The 27,204-nt window shown below is 43.0% G+C and overlaps 1 protein-coding gene across 1 annotated transcript in view; it reads left to right on the plus strand.

Annotated features, from left to right (window-relative positions):
* Window positions 1–27,204, plus strand: part of cldn10a (claudin 10a) — a 72,616-nt gene that overhangs the window by 25,853 nt on the left and 19,559 nt on the right. The gene's annotated exons all lie outside the window — the stretch shown is intronic.

The raw sequence follows: 27,204 nt of genomic DNA on the forward strand, positions 1-27,204 counted from the left end.
CCTCCCCTCCACCGACTCGGCAAAGCAGCCAGCATTATCAAAGACCCCTCCCATCTCTGGCACTCTCTCTTCTCCCCTCTTCCAGCAGGAGGAAGTTACAAAAGCTTAAGAGCATGTGTCACAAAGCTCAAGGACAGCTTCTACCACACAGTTATAAGACTATTGAATGTAATCTTGACCTTACAATCTGCCTCAGTGTGACGTTACACCTTACTGTGTACCTGCCCTGCACTTTCTCCATGACTATAACACTTTATTCTGCACTCTGTAATTGCTTTACCCTGCACAATTTCAATGCACTGTTGTAAGGAATTGATCTGTATGGACGGTATGGAAGATATGCTTTTCATTGTATCTCAGCACATATGACAATAATTAATTTTCCAATTTAATTTGCCTTCTCCCTGTAATGCTTAACCCCTTTATCAAGAACCAATTAATCTCTGCCTTAAGTGCACCCAATGACCTGGCCCCTACAGCTCTCCATGGCAACAAACTCCTCTGGCTGAAAAAAACTCCTCCTCATCTCTTTTTCAAAGTAAGTTCCTTTATTCTGAGGCTGTCCCATTGGATTCTGGACTCTCCTACTAACCATCCTCTCCACATTCACTTTATTCAAGCCTTTGAGTATCTGGTAAATTGCAATATCACCCTAACCTTCCATCCTTCTGAGTTCCATTGAGTACAAGCCCAAAGACATCAAATGCTCCTCATACATTAAGCTTTTCAGTCCTGGGATCATTGTGGGAGGTGCCAATAACTGTGTGTGCTCAGACACCAGGACCAAGAGCACAATTACAAATCAGTTGGGGTACCAGTGAGGGCTGAGTCTAATGTGTGCCAAGAGGCTACGTAGTACTGAAATGTGGAGGTGAGGATTGCATCCTGCCTGCCACAATTAGTGTGGGCTTTGCTGGGGACTAGTGGTAGCTGCTGTATACCATATGATGACAGATCACCTAGATTCTATGTGATGGAAACTGCTAACACCCCATCTCTGTCTGCACAGCTCTTCCCAGCTCAGAGAGTTCTCTTCAGTAACAAAGTCAATGGCTAGTGATTACATTGGAACTGGATACAGTCAGCATTACCTAATTTATTCCACTGCAGCAGAAAAAAATGATTGTCCTCAGTGAATTCTGAGAGCATTTGGTAGTATTTGCTGATCTGATATCATTATTCAAAGATAGTAATGGACACAATTGAAAGATTAAGTTTCTATAGAAGCACCATCTCTCGTCAAAAGTGACAGCATCATTGGTAATCAGCACCAACTCTCATACAAAAAGTGCCTTTTTGGTTCTGCAGGGGATATCTATACAGTATTCAGCCAGCAACAAAGACTTCATTCTTCAATGGTGCATTTACAGTCTAGATTCCTCCCAGGTGGAATGTTGGAATTCATTGTTTGTCCTGCTTTGACAACAGAAAGCCATTTACAAACATAGGAACATAAGAAATGGGAGCAAAAATAGGTGATGTGGCCCCATGGGCATACTCTGCCATTCATTAAGCTCTTGGCTGATCTGATTTGTGCTTCAGCTCCTTTTTGTAGACTGTTCCCGTAACCCTTGTCTTCCCTTTCCAGAACAAAAAGATTTGCATCTACAACCACTTCCTTTAAGATCTTTGCATGTAAGCTATCAAGACCAAGGGACTAATTGTCTTCTTCGTGAAGATAAATACATCAAAGTTGTTTAAAATCTCTGCCTTTTTATTACTTGATGTTATTAATTCATCAGCTTTATTCTGCAAGTGTTGATATTTCTATTCCCAAGAATCCAAGGAAATAGGAGATTAAACCACTTGGTCCCTCACTTGCCATGTCATTTAATTCTACTTCTGTGTTAGTTCTCCATCACTTTCACTTCTTCAATCTTTTCAATTTTTATCTATGTCCATCTAAATTATATCTTAAAGATCTGGCCTCCACCACCTCCACGAACAGACAATTCCAAAAACTCACAATGACAGAAGAAATCTCTAAGTACCTCAGTTTTAGATGATCAAGGGCTATGCTTTCTTGCTTATGATTCTCTCACTAGTGGAAATATTTCAACATCTACCCTGTCGAACCAACCTGGGATCTTGTATGTTTAAATAAGGTCACACCTCTTTCTCCTAAACTCCTAAGAAATACAAACGCAAGCTGTCTAGCCTCTCTTGATAGGAACAAACTTCTCATCCCAAGAATTAGCCTAGTGAATTTTCTTTAGCGTTCTCCAATGTTAATCATATCAACTTTTACCTACAGGGACGCAAGTTTTATTTCAATGCACATTGCTTAACAAGTAAAGTGGATGAACCGCGTGTGTGGTCTACCTCTAGGGACTAGGATCTTGTAACCACAATGGAAATAAGTCTGGGAGAAGAGTAGGAATGATAGCTCAATGTTACAGGGTAACATTTGTCATACCTGACAAATCTTCTAATTCTTTAAAGATCATTACTCCACAATCTCTACAGCCACCTCTTTCTGAACCCTGGTTTGTAGACCATGTGGTCCAGGTGATTTATCTACCTTCAGATCTTTCAGTTTCCCAAGAACTTTTTCCCTAGTAATGGCAACATCACACGCATCTGACCACTGGTACTCTGAAACTTTCACCATGCTGCCAGTGTCTTCCACAGTGAAGACTGATGCAAAATACTTATTCAGTTAGTCCACCACTTCCTTGCCCCAATTACTACCTCTCCAGCATCATTTCCCAATGGTCTGATATCGACTCTCGTCTATCTTTTACACTTTATGTATCTGAAGAAACTTTTGGTATTCTCTTTAATATTATTAGCTAGCTTATTTTCATATTTTATCTTTTCCTTCTTAATAACTATTATAGTTGTCTTCTGTTGGCTTTTAAAAGCTTCCCAATCCTCTAAATTCCTACTAATTTTTGCTTTATTATATGCCCTCTCTTAGGCTTTTATGTTGGCTTTGATTTGTTAAACATGCTTGTGTCATCTTGCCTTTAGAAAACTACTTCTTTATTGGGATGCATATATCCTGTGCCTTCCAAATTACTTGCAGAAATTCCAGCTATTGCTGCTCTGCCGTTAACTCTGCCAGTGCTGTTTTGGCCAACTCCTCTCTCATGCCCCAGGAATTTCCTTTACTCTACTGTAATTCTGATACATCTGACTTTAGCTTCTCCTCCTCAAATTTCAGGGTGAATTCAATCATCTAATGATCAATTCTCCTAAGAGTTCTTTTAACTCAAGCTCTCTAATCAATTCTAATTCATTGCACAACATCCAATCCAGAATAGCTGATCTTCTAGTGGGCTCTACCACGAGCTGCTCTAAAAAGCCACCTCATGGGCATTCTGGAAATTCCCCCTCTTGGGATCCAGCACCAAACTGATTTTCCTCATTTACCTGCTTATTGGAATCCCCTATGGCTATTGTAACATTCTCCTTTTGGCATGCATTTTCTATCTTCCATGTGGACTACATCCACGTCCTTACTACTGTTCAGGGGTCTGCATATAACTCCCATCAGGATCTTTTTACCCTTACAGTTCCTTAGCTCTATCCACAATGATTCAACACCTTCGGACTCTGGTCACCTCTTTTTAATGATTTGATTTAATTTTTTTTTTACCAACATAGCCACGGAACCCCCTCTGCCTACCTGCCTGTTCTTTCAATAAAATGTGTATCCTTGGATGTCAAGCTCTAGCTGTAATCTTCTTTCAGCCATGACTCCGTGATGCCTACATCCTCATACATGCCAATCTGTAGCTGTGCTACAAGTTCATCTACCTTATTCTGTATACTGCATGGATTCAAATATAACACCTTCAGTTCTGTATTCACCCTTTTTGATTTTGTCCACTTTTTACGTTACAATTCATCCTGTTGACTGCAATTTTGCCCTATTATCGGCCTCTCCTTGCTAGGAGTCTCACTAGTAATGGTTGAGGCAGCTTCGATGTTGTCATTTAAAGTTAAATTCGGTAGCTATATGGACAGGAAAGGAATGGAGGGTTATGGGCTGAGTGCAGGTCGGTGAGACTAGGTGAGAGTAAGAGTTCGGCATGGAGTAGAAGGGCCGAGATAGCCTGTTTCCGTGCTGTAATTGTTATATGGTGATACATGGTTATACTTTGTCTTTGTTTGTGAAGCAACTACAACATCCTCAGCACTATCACTCCAGTTCCCATCCCTCTGCTGATTCTGTTTGAACCCTCGAACAACTCGAGAAAACTTGCCCGCAAAGATATTGCTTCCCCCTCAGGTTCAGGCGTAACCCATCGCTCTTGTACGGGTCATTCCTTCCCCAGAAGAGATCCGAATGACCCATAAATCTGATCCCCTGTCCCCCGCACCAGTTCCTCAGCCACACATTCACCCGCCAAATCATCCTATTCTTACCCTTGCTGGCACGTGGCACAGGCAGCAATCCAGAGATTACTTTCCTGGAGGTCCTGTTTTTTGGCTTTTTACCTAGTCCCCTAAGATCTCTCTTTGGGACCTTCTCATCTTGTCTACCCCTGTCATTGGTGCCAATATGCCACTGTCTGTAACAGCTGCGGATGCAAGGAGGACTCTGCAGAAGGTCAAATCCCATTAGGCAGTCAAGCCAGACAACATACCAGGCGGAGCACTCAGGGGATGTGTGCATCAGCTCACTGACATCTTTAACACTTCACTCATTGGGGTTGCCGTCCCCACATGCTTCAAATCATCCACCATCATCCCTGTACCAAAGAACTCAACCCCATCAGAGTTAAATGTGGCCCTGACGCCAATCGTCATGAATTGCTTTGAATGGCTGGTAATAGCACATATCAAAAACTCCATTCCTGCCGCATTGGAGACTCATCAATATACTTACCTGTAGAACTGCTCTACGACAAATGCCGTGACACACCTGGAAAACAAGGACAATTATGTCGGAGTTCTGTTTCTGGATGTCAGTTCGGCATTCAACATTATTGTCTCAAAGACCTTGGTGAACAAACACCTACTCCTCGGTCTCAAAACACCACTGTGCATCTGTGTGTGAGCAGACCTCAGACAGTCAGGATGGACAACGTTCCTCCCCGCTTCTCCTCATCCTCAATGCGGTGTCTCCCAGGGCTGTGTGCTGAGCCCATTGCTGTACACACTGCTCACACGTGACCGCACAGCCAAACACCCGAGTAATCACATCGTCAAGTTCACCAGTGGCACTTCAGTGGTAGGATTCATCACTAACAACATTGAGAGGGCCTACAAAAGGGAGGTGGAAGAGCTTGAGGCCTGGTGCCAGGCAAATAACCTCTTCAGACAAGGGAGATGTCTACTGAATACCGGAGAACTCACACCACTCACACCCCTCGTTACATCAGTGGCTCAGCAGAGGAAGTTGTGAACAGTTTCAAACTCCCGGGAGTGCATATTACACACAGCCTCTCGAGGTCCCGGAACACATCGTACACAGTCAGCAAAGCTCATCAAGTCTCTACTTTCTGAGGAGGCTGAAGAGGGCTGGACTATGCTCGTCCATACTCACGTCATTCTACAGATGCGCAGTAGAGAGCTATGAAAAAAATAACTTTTTCAATTTGGCCTCCTTATAGCATTACGTAAAGCTTGTTGATGTTGGTTGCATTTGTATAATTTGGTATATTTTTGGTCTTATGATTTTTACTTTTGTCTCATTATGAGAACTAATATTGATTTATCTTTACAATCAATGTAAAATACTTTGTGTCTGCTTAATGTATGAAAGATGATATATAAATTGAGTCATTATTATTATCATAGCAAGCTGCATCACTGCTTGGTGTAGAAACTGTACTGTGGCAGACAGGAAGACTCTTCAACAAATAGTCCAAACTGCCCAATGTATCACTGGCACCAGCCTACCCACCATCAAGGACGTGTAGTGAAAGGTGCCAGAGAAGGCTAGTAACATCGTGAAGGATCCCATGCATCCTGCTCATGGATTGTTTGTCCCACTTCCATCAGGGAAGAGGCAATGTAGGATTAGAATTTATTTAAGTCTTACATTCATCGCACAACACAAAGAAATAGAAATCTTTGTGTTATGACTCTGTTGCCATGTACAGACATGTGAATTTAAAAGTAGAATGGCTTGTAGAAAGAAGCTGTCCCGTAGCCTGTTGGTCCTGGCTTTAGTACTGTGGTAGTGTTTGCCAGACCAGAGCGGCTGAAACAGTTTATGGTTGGGGTGACAGGTGTCCCTGATGATCTTCCAGGCCCTCTTTCTGCACCAGCTGCTATAAATGTCCTCATTGGAGGGAGGTTCACATCCGTACCACTCCCTGCAGTGCCCAGCGATCAAGGTTGGTGCAGTTCCTGTACCAGCTGGTGACACAGCCAGTCAGGATGCTCCCAATGGTGCCCCTGTAAGAAGGTCTTGAGGATCTGGGGGGCTCATGCTGAACTTCTTCAGTCACCTGAGGTGAAAGAGATGCTGCTGTGCTTTTTTTTTGCCACAAAGCCATTGTGTACAGCCCAGGTGAGTTCATCAGAGGTACGTATATTGAGGAACTTGAAACTACTCACCCTCTCAACTGAAGACTCATTGATGTTGATCGGGTTGACCCTATCTCTGTTCCTCCTGTTATCCACAATCAGCTCATTTGTGTTTTGGACGTTAAGGGAGAGGTTATTATCTGGGCACCACTGTGTCAGGGTGTCAACCTCTCCTCTGTGGATAAATAAGGCCGATCAAAGTCATGTCATCTGCGAATTTAATCAGCAGATTGGAGCTGTGTGTGGCAGTGCAGTTGTACGTGTAAAAGGGTACTCAGGACACAACCCTGGGGGCACCTGTTGAGGGTCAGAGGGGCGGAGCTGAGGGAGCCCATCCTTACCACCTGTCGGCGACCCACCCTTACCAGGATCACCAGACTCAAAAGCAGTTACTTTCCCAAGCAGTAAGGCTGGTCAGCAGCCCCACACACCACCACCATTTTATTACTTCCCATCAGTTACCTTATGTACAGCCTAACATCACTTTATGGACATAAGATCTATCGATATATTTAAGCTATCTTGTGTAATTATACTTATCGTGTGTTTATTAAAATTATATATTTTTTCTCCGCTGAGGACAGTAAAGCCTGAGGTATGGGCATAGCCAAGCACACTCATTTCTCAATTGCTAGGAACGTTTGGACTATTTTAGTGGTGTTTGGTGGTGTGGCTTTCTGGAGATTTACATAAATATTACTGTGTAAGCCTAATTGTTAAATGCTAATGTGTAGTGATTTTGGGATGATACCAACTGTTAGGACAATGTATACCCTGTTCATGTTCCATAGTCTTTCAACTTCCTCTGTAAAACTACTGGTTAAGATGGCACTACCAAAAGCGTGCAACAGCGCACCAGTAGTTAAAAAGGCAAGAAACTCAACTAAAACATCACTAAGAACACCTTTTCTAAGGTAAATTGTGTTTAAATTATCGTCGCAAACAATGAGGGTGTGAGCAATGGCGAGGCGAGTTTGGGGGATGATCTGAGATGTGGTGTTGGAGAAGCAATGCAGATGAAGTCAGCCATTCAGAGAGGAGAAGCCAGGGCAGATGAGTTCTGATGTCGCACAACTGGCCCCGATGTAACACTGGATTGCTCTGGGTGCCAAGAGGAAAAGTTGGGGCAGAGGAGATTCAATGCCTGTACAGCTGGCCTGGGTGTGAGGTTGGGCGCCAAGCTGATTCGAAGAGCTTGAGAGTGGCTGCAGGTTAAATCTGGGCCCTGGGGTAAGTCGCTGGGCGGCATAGACTAGGCTTCGAGCTCTTCGCTGCAGCCATATCCTAGTGCGAGGTATGATCCACGGTTTTGACAATTTAAACGTCGGCCCTGACTGGAGGCAAAAGCCGATCTCGCTGCTGTCCACAATGTGCACTCCTCTCTTCAGGGCGCAGGAGATTTTCACTGTCTGCTGTTTAACTACCGGTTCAGGTAGACTGAAAGACAGAGTGTCGGGATCCAAAGTGAGAGCCAATTTCACTTGCTCTCTGCAATGGTCACTCCTCCCTCCATGGCACTGAGGGAAAGACTACTCTGTGCCTGCTAATATGATAAACTGATAATCAAGGCTTTGGGCCTACTCCGGGCTGCTCCAGGGTTCGGATCTGAGCACTCAATTTGGTTCAGAATGTTGTTCTTTGCTTCAATTATTTGCATTAGTTGTGCTTTTTTTTTGCTTTCTCATACGGATCGGGTTTTGGTCTTTTTTTCTTTGATTGGGTTCTTTCGGCTTTCTTGCTTTGTGGCTACCTGTGAGCAAACAAATCTCAAGGTTTTATAATTTATACATTCTTTGATATTAATGTACTTTGAACCTCTTGAATCTTAATTAAGCCAGCATGGGATCGCTCACCCTCTGGTCAATGGTGGGGAGGTCTCCCTCACGGCTGGCTGCCACCTGAGGTGCTGTCACCACAGCTTCCCGTTTCCGTTGTGTTGCATTGGGCAGCTGCGGGGTGTGCTGCACTGCCATAGGCTGCTGTGAGTCAGGTGGTGGTTGTTGCAGCACCCACTGGGTCCAATTTCTGGAGTTGCCCTGCCGGAGAGCCACGGCTTCAGTGCCGAGGTAGAGCGTTGCCCCCGGCACGTCCACACCAGCGTCCCCCCCCCCACCCCCCAGCAAGACAGCAGGTCCAGGCCAATGATGCAAGACTCCCGGATTTCAGCTAGCCATACCTCGTGTTCCAGTGTGTTTTTCCCCGCTGCAATGCACAGCCACCTCTTCCCTTGTATTGCTGTGCAGTCGCCGGTGACCTTTGCCAGCTGGACTGCAGTCATCGTCCATCCAGGTGGGCACAGCTGGTCCATGTTGGGGAGAACATCAGGACACATGATGAGGATAGTTGATCCTGTGTCCACCTACGCAGGGCATCTGATGCCCTCCACTTCGCAGTCCACGTATAAGCCTGGTTCTTCACCCAAACGGCCCACCTGGAGGGGCGACAACGGAGGGATTCTGCTGGAGGTCTCAATAAAGCAGAGTAGCTTAGGAGTACCTCAGGTGTAAAATTTTTCAGAACATCTTGTAAAATTCCCGCCTGTTGGACATCAGGGGTTACTTCAGCAACAGCAACTACTACTGAGGCCTGAACCCCGCTGACGGAGGCTTCCCACTCCTCCATCGTGTGTTCCTTCTAACTTTGAGTAACACGGTAAAAGCTGGAGAAGGACGCCTCTTGTGAGTCATTTGAATATGTAGAACAATCTCATCATGTGTTCGCGCCCCTTCACAACTTGCTCCATCTTCGTGCAATTTCTCTCAGACAGGTGAATGCCCCCTTTTGTGGCACAAACAGTGCAGCAGCTTCTCCAGCCTGAAAACGTAGGCAGACAACTTCTCTCCTTCCTCCTGGAACGTGTGCCTAAACTTCATCCTGAGATTGGCTGCACTTACAGCAATGCCCAGTGCATCTTCCAGAGCTTGCAGATAATTAGCTAACTTGGCCAATGGATTTTCTGCCTTGAGGAACCTCACTACATTAGCCGCAGACTCCTTTAAGCTCTCTACCTCTCTCAGTTTTTTCAAATTATCTGAGGACTGCCTTTCATCCAGCAAATGAGATGTCTGCTCAGCCCAAGCATCATATTCTTCTTCCCCATTGAGTGTGCGCTTGGTCGCAGAGAACACACCCAGCCTACAATAACTTCCGCTCTCCGCAGATGTACTGAACTTATCAACCAGTGATGTAATAGCCAAAACAAGCTCAGAATTTACATCAACGGCTGAAGGACTCATTGGACACTTCACATCAGACAACTCCTTTCCCTCACTCTGCAGAAACGAGAGCAACTTTTCTTTCAAGTCTCCGCCCTCAGCTATGGGAAACTTGACCTTCATTTTGGCACCCTCGCCTGAACTCCCCTCTTCTCCGAAGGTATGGATTGCCCATGGCCCTCTCTCCTAGGGCCCCAATAGTATCAGGCAGTTCCACAGCCGTTAAGGCATCGCTGGTCTGAACTAAAGCAAAATCTTTGCCCGCCATATTGTCAAACCTCTGCTCCATGATCATAACTGTTCCTAATGCTTTAACTGTACTTAAAGTTTTCACCAACAATTCATCTGGGCTATGAATATCCACTCCACTCAATACATGAGCCTTAGTTACAGGTAATTCCATTGATTCACACCATCACTCCAGCCCTGATGCATCCATAACCACTTATCTTAATCACTTTACCAGACAAGAGTCTTCACAGGCTTAAACACTCAACCCACTTGATGAATACTCAGGGCAATCACATAGCGTCCAACAGAATCAAACCGGGATGATACCCCTACACCGTCTTCTCGGACATCCTAGGAAACCCGGCTAACAGCAACTCGGTCCCGTGGTGATAAACCCACCTTTCTCTGGCTTTGTACGTCTAGGATGTATACAACTTTGGTCCCGCCAAATCCATGAGGTTGGGATGTCTCGCACGTCCAAACCCTCGTTTGTGTGAATACAGTGCAATTTACTGCCCCCGGCAAGAAATAACAGATCAGACACTGCATACGTTTTATAAAGAAGTATATTTAAGAATGTTAATTAAAGAAAACAGTTATTAAATGAAAGAAAGAAAAAAGCAAAAAGGACCCATTACTCTTGAACAGTCAAATGTGCACTTAAGTTGGAGCTCATCTTGAACTTGTCTGTCACTCACATGCTGGACCCTTGGTCTGTGTGAAAGCACACACCACCTTCCAAACGTCACTCGAAATCCATCTCAAACAAACGGGTCTCCCACAGGAGTATTGGTTCTTCCTTCTTGAAACCTTTTGCTGAACAAAGCACCTTGTGCAACAGGGATGGCACTCTCAGCCATCTTTTCCCCCGTCTTCTTCCAGCTCCTGCCAGCAAAGACCAAGTCACAGTGTTCTCCAGAACCTTCTCCCAATTCCATTATCCTGATTGGCTGACAGCACATTCCTAGTTGAATAACTAGCCTCTTATCTTAGTTCAAAGCCAATCAAGCTGAAAGCAGAACACAACTGCTAAAATGAAATACCTACAGCACAGCAGCAAAATCTCAACCAGGGCATTACACATGTTATTGAACTTTGGAGATCAAATAGAAGAGAAAATATTGACTATGACAAGACCCTTGGAAGTATTGATGTGTAGAGTGGACTTCCTTAGCTCTCTGAAAGTGATAGCACAGTAGAGAGGGGGTAAAATCGGTATACAAAATATCCATTGTTTCTCAGTACAAAAGACAGGAAGCCATGTTGAAGTTATATAATTGATCATTGTAAATTGTCCTGTGATTAGGCTAGGGTTAAATTGGGTGGGGTGGGTTTGCTGGGCAGTGCAACTGGAAGGGCAAAAAGGGCCAATTCTGATGACATGAACATCAATTTCTTGAAATTCTGGTAATTGATCCCCCTCCCTTCACCATTCCCAATTTCCATTTCCCTCTCTCACCTCATCTCCTTACCTGTCCATCACCTCCCTCTGGTGCTCCTCCCCCTTCCCTTTCTTCCATAGTCTTTTGTCCTCTCCTATCAGATTCCCCCTTCTCCAGCCCTTTATCTCTTTCATCAATTGACTTTCCAGCACTTTACATCACACCTCCCCCTCTCCCAGTTTCACCTATCACCTACCACCTTGTACTTCCTCCTTCCCTCCCTCCACCTTCTTGATCTAGCTTCTCATCCTTTTTTTCCCAGTGCTGATGAAAGGGCTTGGCCTGAAATATTGACTGTTTACTCTTTTCTACAGTTGCTGCCTGTCCTGCTGAGGACCTCTGGCATTTTGTGTGTGTTGCTTGGATTTCCAGCTTCTTTAGATTTTCTCGTTTTTGTGCCATATTTCAGATTTGTACAGTCTAGATTTGATTAGGAATCATAAAGTAAAGATTAGGAGGCAGTGATAATAACATGACAAAATTCACCTTGCTATTTGAAAAAGAGAAGATAAGGTCTCACGTATCAGTATTAGGGAGTAAAGGAAATTACAGGGGCATGAGAGAGGAGCTGACCAAAGTTGATTGGAAGGGGACACCAGCAAGGATGACAGCAGAACAGCAATGGCAGGACTTTCTGGCGTCAATTTGGAGGACATAGAATAGATACATTGCAAAGATGAAGAAGTATTCTAAAGGCATGGTGAGACAACTGTGGCTGACAAAAGAAGTCAAAGAGAGCAAAAAAAAAAACAAATGAGAGGGCATATAATATAGCAAAAAAATGGGAAGTTAGAAGACTGGGAAGCTTTTAAAAACCAACAGAAGGCAACTAAAAAGACGTAAGGAGAGAAAAGATAAAATGTGAAGGTAAGCTAGCTAAAGTTACCAAAAGGATACAAGAAGTTGTGTTTTTTTTTCAGATATATTGTCTAAAGCTAATTTGTGCCTGTCTTCACTTTGGAAGACACTAGCAGCATGCCAGAAATTCAGAGGGCAGAAGCGAGTGTAGTTGCGAATCCTAAGGGGAAGGTGCTTGGGAAGCTGAAAGGTTGCAGGTAGATTTGTCACCTGGACCAGATGGATTACATCTGAGCATTCTGAAAGAGGTATTAGTGGAACCAGTCGTATTGATCTTTCAGGAATCACTATATTATGGAATGGTTTTGGAAGACTGGAAAATTGTAAATGTCACCCCACTCTTTAAGAAGGGAGAGAGGTAGAAGAAAAGAAATGAAAGGCCAGTTAGCTTGGCTTTAGTGGTGGAAAGATGCTAGATCCCATTGTTAAAGATGAGGTTTCCTGATGCTTTGAAGCATATGATAAAATAGGCAGTCAGCATGATTTCCTTCAGTGGAAATTTTGCCTGACTTATATTTTGGAATTCTTTGAGGAAATAACAGGCAGGATAGACAAAGGAGAGTCAGTGTATGTTGTTTGTTTGGATTTTCAGAAGGGCTTTGACAAGGTGCTACACTTGGGGCAGCTTCACAAGATAAGAATCCATGGTATATAGGAAAGATTCGAGCATGGATAGAAGATTGGTTGATTGTCAGAAGGCAAGGAGTGGGAATAAAGGGAGCCTTTTCTTGCTGGCTGCTAGTGAAAAGTGCTGTTCAACAGGAGTCACTGTTGGGACAGTTTCTTTTCACATTATATGACAAAATTGATGGCTTTGAGGCCAAGATTGTGGATAATAAGAAGACAGATAGAGGGACAGATAATGTTAAAGAAGCAGAGAGTCTGGAGAAGGACTTGGACAGATTGGAAGTATGGACAAAGAAGTAGCAGATAGAATATAGTGTAGAGAGGTGTATGGTTATGCACATTGGTAGAAGGGATAAAGGCATAGAGTATTTTCTAAACAGAGAAAATTCAAAAAGCAGAGGATGTAACACTGGGGCTTTATAAGCCATTGGTCAGACAGTCTTATGAGCAGTTTTGGGTCCCTTATCCATCTTAGAGAAGAAAAGATATGCTGACGTTGTAAAGGGTCCAGAGGAGCTTCACAAGAACAATCCCAGGAATGAAAGGGTTAACATATGAGGAGCTTTTGATGGCTCTGGGATTGTACTCACTGGAGTTTAGAAAAATGAGGCGGGTTCTCATTGAAACCTATTGAATATTGAAAAACCTAGATAGAGTGGATGTGGAGAAGATGTCTCCTGTAATGTGGGAGTCTCGGACCAGAGGCACAGTCTCAGAATAGAGGGATGCCCACATAGACCAGAGATGAGGAGAAATTTACTTAGCTAGTTATTGAGAGGGGTAGTAAATTAGGCACGATGTAATGGTGGAGCAGACTTGATGGGCCAAATGCCCTAATTCTGCTTCCATGTATTATAGATTGCAGGATACCACTAGTCGCAGACCTCCAGCCATAATAAGACTCATCAGCCAGTTCTGAATCCAAACGGTCAACGCACAATGGCACCCATCTTCTGGATGAGCCTCCCATGAGGTACCTTGTCAAATGCATTATTAAAACCTATGTAGATAATAGCTCTACTTTCATCAGTGGCCCCCTTGAAAAACTCAATCAAATCAGTAAGACGTGATTTGTCACACACAAAGCTATGCCATCTGTCCCTAATTAGTCCATAGTACTCCAAATGTACTTAAATTCTGTCCTTGCATAACTTTATCAACTGAGTTGTTTTCTGTCATCCATTTTCACCTTATAGGCCCTGACTCACTGCACTCCCTTAATCTCCATTTGGGGAATGATCTGGTGGTCAGAACAGTGTCAAAGTGGTTTTCACTTTCACTTATGCTGCTCCTTCTGACTTTCATTTCCCTACCCTCTTTAAGCTGCAGTAAGTTCAGCACTGTCTGCAAGTTTCAACCCACCACCACCTCAGGAATATCCTGCAGTGTTTTAGGCCGTGTCCTTGTACAGAAGTAGAAATACTGAGAACCATTTGGCTGAAAGCCTTTACCATGCAGATCAATCGTTCAATTATAAATGAAAATAAAGAAAACGTGTAAACATTGGATATCTGAAACAAAACGGGGTGTTCTGGGAAAGACACTGGCATTGTTAGAAATGGTGCAGAAGAGATTTACCAGGATACTGTTTGGATTGGAATGCATGGTTCTATAATGAAAGGTTAGATGCTGAGGGAGCATCTGATAAAAGTTCACAATTCTATTAGGCAATGGTTGAGTAGATAGCTGGTATCTTTTTCCCAGGGTTGAAATATCTAATTCTAGAGGGCAGGCTTTGAACATGAGGAGGAGTGCCTCGAATGGGCTTCCAGGGGTTGTAGTGGAAGCAAATGTGATAGAGATGTACTTAAGAAGGTCTTAGATAAGTACTGTATGTGAACATGCAGATAATGTAGGGTATGCAGATAATCAACTCCTGACTGAGAAGCATCCTGGATCCACTCCAATTCCCCATAGGAGCAACATGTCCACAAAGGATGGCATCTCAACGGCACTTTTCTCATACCTGGAACATCTGGACAGCAAAGGTACATACATCAGGGCGTACTTGTACAAAAGAAGAACCACTTAGAACCACTTGGCTCTTCATCCACTGCAGCTTGGCATTCAATACCATTATCTGCTCAAAACTAATCAGAAGCTTGAAGATCTTGGCTTCAATTCCTCTTTGTGCAATTGAATTCTTAAATTCCTCACTTGCAGACCCCAGTCAGTTTGGATTAGCAACAACATCTCCTCCATGTTCATCATCAACACAGAAGCACCACAAGGCTGCGTGCTTAGCCCCCTCTACTGCTCTATTCACTTTACACATATGACTGTATGGCTAAGCACAGCTCTAATGCCATATAGATAGATAGACATACTTTATTGATCCCGAGGGAAATTGGGTTTCGTTACAGTTGCACCAACCAAGAATAGAGTATAAATATAGCAATATAAAACCATAAATAATTAAATAATAATATGTAAATTATGCCAGATGGAAATAAGTCCAGGACCAGCCTATTGGCTCAGGGTGTCTGACCCTCCAAGGAAATATGTAAAGTTTGATGGCCACAGGCAGGAATGACTTCCTGTGATGCTCAGTGTTGCATCTTGGTGGGATGTGGCATTTAATTACTAGTTTAATTAGGAATAACATCATGGATAAACACCTGTTCCTGTGTTCCTATGGTCCTATGTGCTGTGTAATTAATATGTATGGGATATAAGATAAAAAAAAACAGAACATGGAAAGTGCCAGGAAAACTAAGCAGGACAGGGAGCATCTGAGGAAAGAGAAACAGTTAAGGATGTTATATCAGTCCAAACAAGAGAGATTAAATCAGCCTGGGGTGTAGTGCAGTGTGGCAGTACAGTAGCCAATGATTACACTACCACATTATCTTTTCCCATTTGCTTCATGCCTTTACTCTATCAGAGAAATTCCAAAAGTTTCATTCACATACAAGCTGCACTGTTGTGTGGGTTGCCTACAAAACAGTTCTTCAACCTTTCCAGTTCCTGGTTGCTAAACCCTGAAGTTGTTGTGCATATTGCCACAAGCAGCTCTCAAATTAGAAAAGCTTGAGAACTAGAAATTAATTTCCATAAGGCCGTAAGATATAGGAGCAGATTTAGACCATTTGGCCCATCGAGTCTGCTCCACCATTTAATCATGGCTGATCCAATTTTCCTCTCAGCCCCAATCTCCTGCTTTCTCCCCATATCCCTTCATGCCCTGACCAATCAAGAATCTATCAACCTCTGCCTTAAATATACATAAATACTTGGCCTCCATTGGTCTTAGGCTCTCCCACCATAGGAAACATCCGCTCCACATCCACTTTATCAAGGCCATTCACCATTTGATAGGTATCAATGAGTTCACCTCTCATTAAGAACATGAGAAATAGGAGTAGGCCATCCAGCCCATCGAGCTTGCTCACCATTCAATAAGATCATGGCTGATCTCTCCGTAAACTCAGACCCATCTACCTGCCTTTTCCCCATAACCCTTAATTCCCTTACTATGTAAAAATCTATCTAACTGTTTCTTAAATATATTTAGTGAAGAAGCCTCAACTGCCTCCCTGGGCAGAGAATTCCACAGATTCACCACTCTCTGGGAAAAACAGGTTCTCCTCATCTCTGTCCTAAATCTTCTCCCCGAATATTGAGGCAATGTCCCCTAGTTCTAGTCTACTTACCAATGGAAACAACTTTCCTACTTCTATCTTATCTATCCCTTTCAAAATTTTGTATATTTCTATAAGATCCCCTCTCATTCTTCTGAATTCCAGACTGTATAGTCCCAGGCAACTCAATCTCTCCTCATAGGTTAACCCCTTCATCCCTGGAATCAACCTGGTGAACCTCCTCCGCACTGCCTCCAAAGCCAGTATATCCTTCCTCAAGTATGGAGACCAGAACTGCACACAGTACTCCAGGTGCGGCCTCACCAGTACCCTGTATAGTTGCAGCATGACCTCCCTGCTCTTGAATTCAATCCCTCTAGCAATGAAGGCCAACATTCTGTTTGCCTTCTTAATAACCTGTTGTACCTGTAAGCCAACTTTTTGCGATTCATGAACAAGCACTCCCAAGTCCCTTTGCGCAACAACATGCTGCAATCTTTCACCATTTAAATAATAATCTGCTCTTTTATTATTCCTCCCAAAGTGGATGATCCGACAATTACCAACGTTGTATTCCATCTGCCAGACCCTGGCCCACTCATTTAACCTATCTGTATCCCTCTGCAGACTCTCTACATCCTCTGTACAATTTGCTTTTCCACTCTGTTTAGTGTCATCAGCAAATCTTGCTACACTATACTCAGTCCCTTCCAAATCATCAATGTAGATGGTAAACAGCTGCAGGCCCAGCACCGACCCCTGCGGCACCCCACTCACCACTGACTGCCAACCGGGGAAACACCCATTTATACCAACTCTCTGCCTTCTATCGGTTAACCAATCCACTATCCATGCCAATACACTTCCTCCAACTTCAGGCAGCCGTATCTTATTTATAAGTCTCTTGTGCAGTACCTTTTTGAACGCCTTCTGGAAATCCAAGTATACGACATCCACCTGTTCCCCGCTATCCACTGCACTCATTAAGTCCTCAAAGAACTCCAGTAATTTTACTCCTTTCTAAATGTTTCACTATTTCTTAATGACAGCTTCAAGCATTTTCCAGACTACAGATGTTAAGCTAACTGGCTTATAGTTGCCCGTCTTTTGCCTACATACTTTTTTTAAAAAAGTGGCTTGACATTTGCTATCTTCCAGTCCACTGGGACCTTTTGCTATCTTCCAGTCCACTGGGAGTTTTGATAAATGATTACCAATGCCATTTATTCTTCTGAATTCTAGTGAATACAGGCCCAGGGCCATCAAATGCACTTCATCTGATGAACCCTTCAATCCTGGATTCATTGTTGTGAGCCTGCTTTGAACCCTTTCCAGTTTCAGCACATCCTTTCTGAGATAAGGGGTCCAAACCTGCTCTCAATACTCTAAGTGAGGCCTCACCAGCACTTTATAAAGTTTCAACATTACATCCTTGCTATTATATTCTAGTCCTCTTGAAATGAGGACTTAAAAAGCTAACATTGCATTTGCCTTCCTCACCACAGGCTCAACCTGAAAATTAACCTTTAAAGAATCCTGCACAAGGACTCCCAAGTCCATTTGCACCTCAGATTTTTGTATTTTCACTCTTTTTAGAAAATAGTTAACCCTTTCATTTCTTCTACCACAGTGCATGACCATACACTTTATTCATAGAAACATAGAAAATAGGTGCAGGGGTAGGCCATTCGGCCCTTCGAGCCTGCACCGCCATTCATTACGATCATGGCTGATCATCCAACCCTGTACCCGCCTTCTCTCCATACCCCCCGATCTCTTTAGCCACAAGGGCCTTATCTAACTCCCTCTTAAATATAGCCAGTGAACTGGCCTCAACTGTTTCCTGTGGCAGAGAATTCCACAGATTCACCACTCTCTGTGTGAAGAAGTTTTTCCTCATCTTGGTCCTAAAAGGCCTCCCCTTTATCCTCAAACTGTGACCCCTCGTTCTGGACTTCCCCAACACTGGGAACAATCTTCCTACATCTAGCCTGTCCAATCCCTTTAGAATGTTATATGTTTCAATAAGATCCCCCCTCAATCTTCTAAATTCCAGAGAGTATTAGCCTAGCCGATCCAGCCTTTCATCATATGAAAGTCCTGCCATCCCAGGAATCAATCAGGTGAACCTTCTTTGTATTCCCTCTATGGCAAGGATGTCTTTCCTCAGATTAGGGGACCAAAACTGCACACAGTACTCTAGGTGTGGTCTCACCAAGGCCTTGTACAACTGCAGTAGTACCTCCCTGCTCCTGTACTCGAATCCCCTTGCTATGAATGCCAGCATACCATTCGCCTTTTTCACCACCTGCTGTAACCTGCATGCCCACTTTCAATGACTGGTGTACAATGACACCCAGGTCTCGTTGCACCTCCCCTTTTCCTAATTGGCCACCATTCAGATAATAATCTGTTTTCCTGTTCTTGCCACCAAATTGGATAACCTCACATTTATCCACATTAAATTGCATCTGCCATGAATTTGCCCACTCACCTGACCTATCCAAGTCACCCTGCATCCTCTTAGCATCCTTCTCACTGCTAACACTGCCGCCCAGCTTCATGTCATCCGTAAATTTGGAGATGCTGCATTTAATTCCCTCGTCTAAGTCATTAATATATATTGTAAACAACTGGGGTCCTAGCACTGAGTCTTGTGGTACCCCACTCGTCACTGCCTGCCATTCTGAAAAGGTCCCGTTTATTCCCACTCTTTGCTTCCTGTCTGCCAACCAGTTCTCTATCCACATCAATACCATACCCCTAATACCGTGTGCTTTAAGTTTGCACACTAATCTCCTGTGTGGGACCTTGTCAAAAGCCTTTTGAAAATCCAAATATACCACATCCACTGGTTCTCCCATATCCACACTACTAGTTACATCCTCAAAAAATTCTATGAGATTTGTCAGACATGATTTTCCTTTCACAAATCCATGCTGACTTTGTCCGATGATTTCACCGCTTTCCAAATGTGCTGTTATCATATCTTTGATAACTGACTCTAGCATTTTCCCCACCACAGATGTTAGGCTAACTGGTCTATAATTCCCCGGTTTCTCTCTCCCTCCTTTTTTAAAAAGCGGGGTTACATTAGCCACCCTCCAATCCTCAGGAACCAATCCAGAATCTAAAGAGTTTTGAAAAATTATCACTAATGCATCCACTATTTCTTGTGCTACTTCCTTAAGCACTCTGGGATGCAGACCATCTGGCCCTGGGGATTTATCTGCCTTTAATCCCTTTAATTTACCTAACACCACTTCCCTACTAACATGTATTTCCCTCAGTTCCTCCATCTCACTAGACCCTCGGTCCCCTACTATTTCCGGAAGATTATTTATGTCCTCCTTAGTGAAGACAGAACCAAAGTAGTTATTCAATTGGTCTGCCATGTCCTTGTTCCCCATGATCAATTCACCTGTTTCTGACTGTAAGGGACCTACATTTGTCTTAACCAATTTTTTTCTTTTCACATATCTATAAAAGCTTTTACAGTCAGTTTTTATGTTCCCTGCCAGCTTTCTCTCATAATCTTTTTCCCCTTCCTAATTAAGCCCTTTATCCTCCTCTGCTGGACTCTGAATTTCTCCCAGTCCTCAGATGTGCTGCTTTTTCTGGCTAATTCAATCTGCCCAACACTATATTCCTTCTGCCATTTCTTTGCCCATTCTCCTAATCTGTCTAAATCCTTCTGTAGCCTCTGTTTCTTCAAAACTACCTGCCCCTCCTCTTATCTTCATCTCATCTGCAAACTTTGCAACAAAGTCGTCAATTACATCACCCAAATCATTGACATACAACTTAAAAAGAATCGGTCCCAACACAGACCCCGGTGGAGCACCACTAGTCACCGGCAGCCAGTCAGAAGAAGTTCCCTTTATTCCCACTTTTTACCTCCGCCAATCAGCCACTGCTTTATCCATGCTAGAATCTTTACTGTAATAACATGGGCTCGTAGCTTGTCAAAGGCCTTCTGAAAATTCAAGTACACAACATCAACAGATTCTCGCTGAATGGCCTACTCCTGCACCTATTTTCTATGTTTCCTTTGCCTATCCTGCTTGTTACATCTTCAAAGAATTCCAGCAGATTTGTCAGGCAAGATTTTCCCCTGAGGAACCCATGCTGACAACAGCCTATGTGCCTCCAAGTACCCTGAGACCTTATCCACTTCTTCCCTACCACTGAAGTCGGACTAACTGGCCTCTAGTTTCTTTCTTCTGTCTCGCTCCCTTCTTGAAGAATAAAGTGATGTTTGCAATTTTCCAGCCTTTTGGAACCATTCTAGAATCTTGTGATTCTTGAAAGATCATTACTAATGCCTCCACGGTCACTTTAGCCATCTCTTTCGGAACTCTGGGGTGTGTACCATCTAGGCCAGGTGAGTTACCTACCTTCAGACCTTTCAGTTCCCAATGACCTTCTCTCTAGTTATAGTAACTTCACAGACTTCATGCCTCCCCCCGACAGCTGAAACTTCCACCGTACTGTTACTCTCTTCCACAGTAAAGACTGATGCAGTTATTCAGCTCATCTGTTATTTCATGGTCCCCCATTACCATCTCTCCAGCATAATTTTTTAGCAGTCCAATATCTCTCTAACTGCTATTTTACATTTTATGTACCTGAACTTCTGGTATCCTGCTGAATCTTATTGGCTAGCTTACTTTCGTATTCCATCTTTTCTTTCTTAATGACTTTTTTAGTTGCCTTCTTTTGGCTTTTATGATGGCTTTGACTTTTCTTGTTAGCCACGGTTGTGTCATCTTGCCTTTTAGAATACTTCTTCCTCTTTAGGATGTATATATCCTGTGCCTTCTGAATTGCTTCCAAAAATTCCAGCCATTGCTGCTCTGCCGTCATCCCTGCCAGTGTTCCTTTCCAATCAATTCTGGCCAACTCCTCTTTCATGGCTCTGTAATTCCCTTTACACCACTGTAATACTGATACATTTGACTTTAACTTCTGCTTCTCAAATTTCAGGGTAAATTTGATCATATTATGATCATTTGACCCTAAGGTTTCTTTTACTTTATGTCTCTAATCAATTCTGGTCATTGCACAGCACCCAATAGCTGATCCTCAAGTGGGTTCAACCACCAGCTGCTGTAAAAAGCCATCTCGTAGGCAATCTAGAAATTCCCCATCCTGTAATCCAGCACCAACCTGATTTTCCCAATCTAGCAGCATATTGAAATCCCCATGACTATTGTGACATTATCCCTTTGGCATGCATTTTCTATCTCCTGCTGTAAATTGTAGGCCACATCCTTACTGCTTTTTGGGGGTCTGTATACTGCTCCCATCAGGGTCTTTTTAACCTTGCAGTTCCTTAGCTCTATCCACAATGATTCAATACCTTCCAACCCTATGTCACTCTTTCCAACGATTTGATTTTATTTTTTACCAACAGAACAACGCCACCCCCTCTGCCTTCCTGCCTGCCCTTTTGATACAACGTGTATCCTTGGGCATTAAGCTCTTAGCTATAAACTTTCAGCCATGATTCAGTGATGCCTGCAACATCATACCTGTCAACCTACAACTGTGGTGCTAGTTCATCTACCTTATTCCATATACTGCGTGCATTCAGATATAACACCTTCAGTCCTGTATTCACCCTTTTCGATTTTGACTGCCTTTTACATTGCAACTCATCCTGTTGACTGCAATTTCACCCTATCAACAGCCTCTCCTCACTACACATTGCTGCTGTTTGTAAACCAGCTACTACATCTTCAGGACTATTATCCAACTTTTATCCACCTCATGTTGAGGCTCTATAAGGCGCTGGTGAGACCTCACTTGGAGTACTGTGGGCAGTTTTGGTCTCCTTATTTAAGAAAGGATGTGCTGACATTGGAGAGGGTACAGAGAAGATTCACTAGAATGATTCCGGGAATGAGAGGGTTAACATATGAGGAACGTTTGTCCGCTCTTGGACTGTATTCCTTGGAGTTTAGAAGAATGAGGGGAGACCTCATAGAAATATTTCGAATGTTAAAAGGCATGGACAGAGTGGATGTGGCAAAGCTGTTTCCCATGATGGGGGAGTCTAGTATGAGAGGGCGTGACTTCAGGATTGAAGGGCGCCCTTTCAGAACAGAAATGCGAAAAAAATTTTTTAGTCAGGGAGTGGTGAATCTATGGAATTTGTTGCCACGGGCAGCAGTGGAGGCCAAGTCATTGGGTGTCTTTAAGGCAGAGATTGATAGGTATCTGAGTAGCCAGGGCATCAAAGGTTATGGTGAGAGGGCGGGGCAGTGGGACTAAATAGGATAAAATGGATCAGCTCATGATAAAATGGCGGAGCAGACTTGATGGGCCGAATGGCCTGCTTCTGCCCCTTTGTCTTATTGTCTTATGGTCTTATGGTCTTTCCTATGATACTGATTTGCTTGTGTTATTAAGGCAGGTTTAAACCAAATTGGCAGGAGGTGGGATCTCACGCAGAAGTGAAGCAGATGGGAAGTCTAAGTTGAGATAGAATTGACTGGCAGTTATGTAAGTAGACAGGACAGGCAGCAGAATCACAGGATGCATGGAAAGAGTGTTAGATTAAGTTCCATGTATTTGAATGCAAGAGGCCTAATTTGTCAAGCAGATGGACTTGAATCATCTATATACTACTAAAACTCTCATGCTCTGTCTGTTTGTCTGATTGTGACCTCCAATTAGCGCAAACGGTGCATTAGAGCAGCACCTTTTTTGGCTAAATCTAATTAAAATGTGCTAACTTACAGAATGCAGGCAAAGTTCAGGGTTATATATTCGTATAAAATTGGTCATTTGCCAAAAATCAACAGGCTGCCTTTCACCCGAGACCCAATCGGCCATCATAGAGATCAGGACGTCACAGCCCGACACATGCACACAGCCAGCCTCAGCAGCTGAGAGGCTTTGGTATTACTGCTTCCTATCTCCTATCAAGCATTAGGGTAAAAATATATGGATCGCCTAATTATGCCGCGTGGAAAGAGAAAGGGGGCATTGTGGTCAAGAAATGACGCCAAATGTTGTCGGGAAGTGGCAAGGAGAGGGAGAGAACAACAATCGGATGAGGCTAGGGCCGCAGGACTCCAGGATCAAAGAGTCAGGACGAAAAAGATGAGAGAAGACGAGACAGAGGAGGACAGGCATGCATGTCTGCAAAATGACAACAATAGCCACAGACGGAGGAGAGAACAAGAATCCGATCAGGCCAGGGCCGCACGACTCCAGGATCAGAGAGAAAGAACAAATGGTAGAAGAGATGAAGAGACGAAGGATGAAAGGGCTGCGTGTCTCCAGAATGACAAAAACAGGCAGAGAAGGAGGAGAGAGGAAGAGACAGAGGAAAAAAGGAAAGATCAACTCGAGAATGTGCGGCGCAGAGTAATTATTGCGAGAGTTGCTGAAGATGACAATGGCCACTTTCGACGACAGTACTTCAACAGAGAAAGTGCAAGGCAAAATGCACGACTCGCATGCCGTCACATTTCTGCTGATGTTCGTTCGATGACCAAAGTATCCCCTCACTGTCGTGCCTTCCTATTCACTGGAGAAACCACACATTTCTGCTGTATGAAGGGACAGGTCAGGATAGGCAATTTGCAGCCTCTACCTAACGAACTCCTGAATTTGTACAGTAATGATGAACCTATTGCAAACGAGTTCAGGAAGAACATCAGACAATACAATTGCCTCTTCTAAATGTCCTCCTTTGGTGCCAAAGAAGTCATTCCAACTACGATTTGATGGAATCCTTCTGTGATTATTCAAGGCCAAATCCATCATTACATCGGACGTTTAATTCCAGACCCAACCCAGCAAGCCCGATTCCTTCAAATTTACTTCATGGATACTTAATGTTCATTCTGGTCACATATTTGTCTTGCTATGTGTCTTTCTTCTTTAATAAACTGAGTTTTTCTTCTTTAATTTCCAAATCAAAGAGATAGCAATAGCATTCAGGAAAGTTTAATGTTCGTTCTGGTCAAATCAGACTGCACTACCCTTCTTTCAAAGGGTGCCCCAATGGGTCACCCCATTGTTTAGTGGATAGCTAAATGGGACTGGGATTATAGCCATTACAGAAACATGGATAATCCAGGGGCAGGATTGGCAAGGCCAGCTTCTATCTGTTGAATAGTACGATAAAATGGATTCTTGACTTCACAATTTACCTCGTTATTGTCTTGCACTTTATCGTTTACCTTCTCTATAGTTTTCTCTAGAGCTGTTACACTTCTTATGTTCTGGATTCTGAATAGTTTTGCCTTATTCTATGTCAATGATTGATCTGTATGAAGAGCATGCAGGACAAGCTTTTTGCTGTATCTCAGTACATGTGACAATAATAATAATAAACCAATAAACATTCCAAGGTATACGTGCAATAGTCAGGACAGAGGTGAAGGAAATTTTCTTCTGACCTCTCTCGTTAACAAGGCATTTTCACCACAGAACTTCATGCTTTTTTGTTTTTGCACTATTCTCTGTAAACTCTGGAGACTGTTGTATTTGAAAATCCCAGGAGATTAGCAGTTTCTGAGATACTCAGACCACCCCATCTGGCACCAACAATCATTCCACGGTCAGATTACGTTTCTTCCCCATTCTGATGCTTGGTCTGAACAACAACTGAACCTCTTGACCATGCCTGCATACTTTTATGCATTGAGTTGCTGCCACCTCATTGACTGATTAGATATTTGCATTAACAAGCAAGTGTACAGGTGTAGTTAATAAAGTAGCCACTGAGTGGAAAGTAGAGGGAAAAGCCTGACCTGCACTTGGGAAATAGGGCAGGACACATGATTGAGGTGTCAGTAGGGGAGCCATTTGGGAACAGTGATCATAGATCACTAAGGTTTCTTTAAATTAATATCATACTGTCCATTTACCTTTGATCTTCCATAAACTTGGCCATATTAGACTCCATATAGGATCTCTCTGCTCAAAGCTGCACCCCATCCATATCATGTTGCATCTTTTGGCAACCTTCTACACGGTCCACACTGCCACTATTCTTTATATTGTCTGCAAACTTACTAACCCATCTGCTCCTGCTTTCATCCAAGTCATTTGTAGACATGACCAACAGCAGAGGTCTCAGTGTGGATACCTGTGGATCACTACTATTTATAAACCCCAACTAGAATAAATCACATCAACCACTACACTATGACTTATATGGGCAATCCAATTGTTTTCCTGATGGGGGCATTAGTAATGAGAAGGGCAAGCAGGGTAGAACATGGAACAGCACAGGAAAACCCCTCTGGCCCATGTCTGTAGCAACTAATTTTGACAAATAAATTATGCCAAAATAGTAAAATCTGTTAGGCAGAACTTAAAATAAAAATGAGTAAAATTAATGATGATCCCGTTAAATAATACTGGAACTGTTGCTATCCTATTCTCTTAACTTGCTTTTCTGTGATAGATCTGACATTGCATGCAAAGATAGGTGAAAGTGGCACTTGGACACATACTAAATTTAAGATGGTCGGGCATCCAGTACAAATTTCAGGGACTAATTTCCACTTAAAATCATATTTCTCTCTTGGGCTTAACTTATTCAATGTACTTTTACATAAAGCTATGTGTTCTAATATTGCGTAAGGCTCTGGGTGAATAGATTGTAACTTCATTTGTGATGCTAGCGAGTTCACTTCTGTTAATTCCAACAAAGTCAGTGAAGTGCATTTCAGAGGTAAAGTACAATGCATTTTAACCGAGTAAGATTTTATCACAATTGATGCGGGATGACTTTCTAACCAATTTCTAAACTTTATGTTTTCTTTTTTATATATTGCATATTTCTAATTTAACATCTATTTTACTATCTAGATCATTGGTGGTCTAGATTTTCATAAACAAGTTTGCATTTCAAAGATAAACTCCCTTGCATGATCTTAGTTTCTTGCAGCTTCACCACCTGCCTGTCAAGATACAAAGGCATGAGTATCATCTAATCTGTATTGATTTCTTTCTGTTAGTCAGGCACATACATTTTGCTATTCTTCCTCCTCATCTGCCCATGTCCCTGACACTCTCCTTACTTAAGAAGGAGTGTATTGTTAGACCTTGTCTGAGTGGTTGTGGTTGCATTTCAAACATGGGAAATTGGCAGCTCTGCAGGATTACCCAAGGTTCCAACTTCAATCAAGTTTAGTCATACTCTAAAGTCCTCCCTAAAAAAAATACAGAGCTGCTCTTAGATAAAAAGGGCTTGCTAGTTTCAATGCCTCCATGGTCATTGATCATAACAAAAATTCTCATGTTTCCTAGAAGCTCAGAGCTTCATGTTGGCACAATTAGCAGTGCTGCTCCCTCACAGCTCAGCGATGATTCATCTTGATTGGAGTTGTCTGTGAGCTCTTGGTCTGTTCTCTGAGTGACAACAATGCTTTCTCAGGGTGCTCCAGTTTCCTCCCACATGTGGGTTGGTAGGCCATTTGACTATTGTGAATTGTCCACTATAGCATAGTTGAATAATGGAATTTGGAGGGAATTAATGGAAATATAGGAAGAATAAAGTGGGATTAGTGTAAATGAGTACTTGATGGTTGGTACAGGATTGATAGACTGAAGGGCCTGTTTCTCTGCTGAAAGAGTCCATGTCACCATTTCAAGAAAGCACAGAAATTTATCATCCAGATCTTTATCTTACAGTAAAACAAATTTAAGGATATTTTTCCATCCTTTTCAATTGCTCTGATAGTTGATAGGCTTTTACCATCTGGACAGTATTATGTAATTAATATTTCTTGACTG

This window comes from Mobula hypostoma, chromosome 5 (assembly GCF_963921235.1).
Source record: "Mobula hypostoma chromosome 5, sMobHyp1.1, whole genome shotgun sequence".
Taxonomy (NCBI): domain Eukaryota; kingdom Metazoa; phylum Chordata; class Chondrichthyes; order Myliobatiformes; family Myliobatidae; genus Mobula; species Mobula hypostoma.